Source organism: Berghia stephanieae, chromosome 1, assembly GCF_034508935.2.
Source record: "Berghia stephanieae isolate SIO BIC M18660-M18661 chromosome 1, UCSD_Bste_1.3, whole genome shotgun sequence".
Taxonomy (NCBI): Eukaryota; Metazoa; Mollusca; class Gastropoda; order Nudibranchia; family Aeolidiidae; genus Berghia; species Berghia stephanieae.
Window position 1 is genome coordinate 66,971,989 of NC_088360.1, and position 5,000 is coordinate 66,976,988.

The window sequence follows — 5,000 nt, forward strand, 5'->3', positions numbered from 1 at the left end:
GACTAAGATCGATCTTTCCTATTACAATTTATATTACACACTATTTACTATTAACACGCTGTAATATCATTGCGTTGAAAGTCAATAATTAAAATCAAAATCTCATGTACGCGTTCAAAGAATAAAATAGGGAAACTTCTGTCTGCAGTGAACCAGTTAAAATGGTTTGCCTTCTTGTCATTGTCCGCATAATGTAAAATCGGCCACGTGAACACTCCGGCTAAGTAGAATATATTTCAATGAGAAAAACTGCGACTTCTCCTCCTCCTCCTTCTCCTCCTCCTCCTTCTCCTCCTCCTCCTCCTCCTCATCTTCCTCTCCACATTCTCCTCCATTATTCCCTCTCCCTTACCTCTCATGCTCGTCTTCCGCTTACCCCTTTCTTCCTCTTCCTCCGACTCCGCTTCCCTCTTCTTCTTCTTCTAATCTACTTCTTCTTCCCCTTCGTTGTCGTAGTGTCATTTTCATTTCTATCCTCATAGTGCATTCTGTTTGCCGGTCAGTTTAAAACTATTCAATAAGTAGTCTTTGTATCAATTTGCATTTTCAACCACAACTCTAACAATCTCATTGGCGAATTACAGACTTACTCTCTTCTGCTTGCAAGGACATCAGATTTTGAATCTTGACTTTTTCTCTTGTCTCTTGGGCCAAGACTTTCCAGTGCTCCCACCTGTCCCATATATCTTATACATTTCAGCTCTTTCTATTTTTATCAATACTGTATTTCGTTAATATATAATGAATAATATTACCTTCCACTCCTGGTAGAGCATTCGCCTAACAAACAAATAGACCGATAATGAACCTAAATGCAGTCGAAGTTTATTCTGAACGCCCAAAACCCTCCTGTCGACCCTGCAGTTATTATGGATAGATGCTATTAATCCCGAAGGAATGTACTTCCGATGGTCGAGTGTTCTATAAAAAGGATAGCAAGTAATTACTGTTGTCCTTTAATGCTGCACAATCCGGGATAAACGAGGCCTTATGAGTATGAAGACAAGTTTGTTATTTACAAATGAATTATTTGTTATAATCCTCAAACAGCTTCTAAGTATTATGATATACTGTCGTTATTCCCAAAACCATTTGGTTAATTTTTTTTCACATAAACTTTTCCAATGTAACAATGCAGTATTAATGATCGTACTATTACAACTCAAATTACACATTAAAATAAATTGTGATCGACAATATTCATGGCACAAAAAGTGTGAAATATGTTGTAGTTTTCATACCAATTTCAGTCACTGATAACCCTCTATCAATCAAAATGCCTAATGTCATTATTTTTCTCGTGACATATTTTGAAATAATAACAATTCATTCGTAGTCTCCAATGGGAATAAACCAGTCAAGCTTAAAATGCATTCAAGACCGCTTATGACTTAATTGTTTTATTGACTTAAACAATTTATATCGGAGGTCTGGGTAAGAGGTCATTTATCGAAAAATTTATTACTGCTGACCTTCGTTTTATAAAATAATTTTCGTGTTCTGCGCGAACTAAACTTGAATTAAAATAGGACATCAAAACTTAGGTTATTTAAATAATACGAGTACAATCAAAGGGGAATAATACGCAACGATGTGATGATTTTGTTGTTGTTGTTGATGGTGACGACACTTTAAATTAAACTAAAATCAACTTCTAATCTCGTCTTTCTTAAAAATTTACTCTTTTGATATTTTTATATTTGCTGACTTTCACGATGGTTTTATATCAAACTCTACAACTAAGGTGTTATAATACAGTTTTTGACCAATGTTGAATATTTCATAACACCGAAGAGAGCCCTCCCATGGTCGGGCATGCCCTCTGTTCGAAATTTCTATAAAGGTCAAAAACTGTGAAATTTACTCGAAATAAAAGTTAAACCATATTTTGATGTTAACAACAATGAATAAGAACACTTTAGGGGATTCAGAGATTTACTATATTAAAATTCATAATGATGTTTGTTGTCTATTTCTTTTAACCGACGTTTACTAATTTGTAGGTCTGATAACTCAACTTGATATGGTCTCATTGTAATGGAAATACTCTCAAACCGACGCAAAATATTGTAAATTACAACCATGATAAATCAGGCCCATCATTGCGTTTTGCTACTATACATGCTATTTTATGCACCTAGCTTTTAACCAATTTGATTTGGCAGATGAAACGCGGTATTCAATCCGATTGATTAACGTTTGAATGGTAATTAATTCGAGTTTTGGGTTAAAAACGAAATAATGGGATGGGTTACACAGTCGACTTTTTAAATGTGTAAATCAAACCAAGTCCATTGCAAAGCTAAGGGGTGAAGCCATTCCCTTCCATTTGATGCTATAAATGAATTGATTTATTTTGATTCTGAAATGTCCACATGGGAAACTCATTCATCCGACAAACGAGTGCTAAAAACTTCCTCTAACATTTGATGAATATCAGCTTTCATTTAAATGTTTACTTTGGAGACTATCTATTATCAACGTAACGAGATAAAAATTTGATGAGCGAAGCAGGGTGTTTGAGGTCAGATTGACCCCATAAAAAAAATCAAAAGGGATAGTCAGTTTAACATTGACTTCGTGAGATTATTACTAAAACAATTCATGTAGATAATGTATATTCTAAAACCATTTCTAAATTGAACTAAAAACAATATTTTGCTCACACGACAATGTTTCGGCGTGTGTTTACTGTCAATCAACATAGTCTTTTCTTTTCTTTTTTTTCTCTCTACGATACTGAACACACTCAATTATCCAATTTTAAATATTAATATGCTTACACAACATTCATGTCGTTCTCCCGCTTTTCCTACTCTAAGACATATCATTATCTTGCTTTTAAAAGCAGGATTTGTTTGTTTCATAGCGGACAGTGACAATGACGCGAATCGGGGTTTATGACACCCAGAAAATCGTATCGCTATAGATTCTTTCTTTGTGAAAACAGTTTTGTTTGAAAGTTCTAACCAGATAAAGATAGAGAGCAATGAATACTATGGAAAGACTCGTATTAAAAAAATTTGGACAGAAAACTCGTCCTTCAAATATCAAACGATTTTAATGACCCTCATCTAAACTCTAGAACCTAGGACCTCGCTTTTAAATTCGTGTCTTTCCAGAGAGCGGCAGTTAACTGGTTAAATAAATATTGTGTTGCTGTAAAAGGGTTAATGATTTATCCTAACCTGACGTTAGCTTAGACAAGTCAACAATTAACAGGGTTGGCTGTCCGTGGCTGCTGGACATAAGCAGCAAAAAGCCAAAGGTTGGTGCCTGTCCTGTCTAGATATTACATCATTATCCCCTAATACTCAACGGTCTCTTTCTACCAAAAATCATTTGATATTTATATCATAATATACGTAGGTATACGTCATTATGTCATTGTCACGATGAGATTATATGGTGCGTGAAATCATAAAGAGTCAAAACCGTGAAATATGTCAAGTTGATTTAGTCTTATACCATATCACTGCATTTTTATGTTTATTGCTCAAAGTATGTTGATATGTTGTTTAAGAAACCCGAGGATGAGTCATTGGTCCAGAGGTCATGGTCACGTTACACTTTTAATCAAAACGTCACGTAATTTAAGGGAATATATATATATAAAGGAAAACATTGATGCTTTTCTCACATATGTGTTGTTTAATGATTTCTGATGCAGCTAATGTCTGCAGTCAAAAATGTACCGAAAAGTACTGAAATATCTAAATCCAAAAAGAACAAGAAAGAATTGGCAAAAACATAATAAAATAAAATAAAATAAAAATATTTTTACCATTCTGTTGTGTACTTTCAAAACAATCAAGAAGCATTTTCTCCATAAAAATTCGAGGGTCACACATAGATGGATTAAAATTACCCTAACTTTACAAGATGTCTTAAACATGAAACTTCTTTGAAAAGTTAGGGATCATTTTAATTTATCGATAGATAAGTCAATTTTTCCTAAATAGAGTTTGGTATCATTAGTCGGCAGTCTTGTACTAGTAGTGTTCATCGTATTCCATTCATCATAAATTGTGACCAGCACCTCAAATCCGTGTTTTGTCGAAGTAATTCAAAGTTTTAACTCTCTCATTCCCGATCATTTTCATAATTTTTCCTTGAGTTGGTAAGGAGGTAAGGAGGTAAACAGAAATTGAATTTATTGTCAAGAATATGATATATGAAACTTTGATTAGTGTTCCATGTTTGATTGACCAAAATGGCTATCATTTCTAAAAATGCGAAAACTAAATTTTCAAGTAAAAAAAAATTATTAATCCCTTTTCGGTATATGTTTTACCTCGACAAAATATCTACGTATCTAAATATCTAGATCTACGTCGAGTCATATTTGTAAATCCCTTCTATTTGATTTCAAGCCTGACACTTTCTTGCCATAATTAATTGTCAAAATGAGAAATTAATGAGCAAGCACTGAAAAAGATCAGAAATAGTGATTCTATTATAAGACCTGTTCTTGAGTACGGGAACAATGTTTGGAGCCCAATATATCTAAGGCAGTCAATAGGTCTTGAAAATATTCAAAGACGAGCAACAAAATTGCTTCCCGGGCTTGAGAACATGTCATATGACGAACGTTTAGCATTCCTCGATCTACCTAGTCTCAAATACAGAAGAATTAGGGGAGGCTTAATTCAGATAATACATAACAAGATAATAACAAGATAATACATAATATAAATGATATAAATCCATCAATTTTGTTTACATTTTCCAAGATTACGTATACAAGAGGCGACAAATATAAAATATATATTCCAAGATTTCAGACCAAAATAAGACAGAACTCATTTATTATACGTAAGTGAAAACATGGAATAATCTCTGTTTTAACCCAAAAATGCATGTTCTTTGAATCAGTTTAAAATCTTGGTTGATAGGGAATTAAAGTCTCTGAGATTTAAGTACGACTAATATGTTTTGTTCTATTTTACCATTTTTTTAAAAAAATTATTTTTTTTAAATACTATTGACAGTGATGGTGA

General features: G+C 33.3%; 1 protein-coding gene across 1 annotated transcript in view; it reads right to left on the reverse strand.

Moving 5' to 3' along the window:
- The window catches only part of LOC144979917 (neuronal acetylcholine receptor subunit alpha-7-like), a 19,252-nt gene extending 19,108 nt beyond the window's left edge, over positions 1-144 (reverse strand). Inside the window, exon 1 of the mRNA XM_078927200.1 lies at positions 1-144. This exon is cut by the window's left edge and continues 266 nt beyond it. The gene's annotated coding sequence lies outside the window, so the exon portion shown is untranslated.
- Positions 145-5,000: the final 4,856 nt, after the last annotated feature.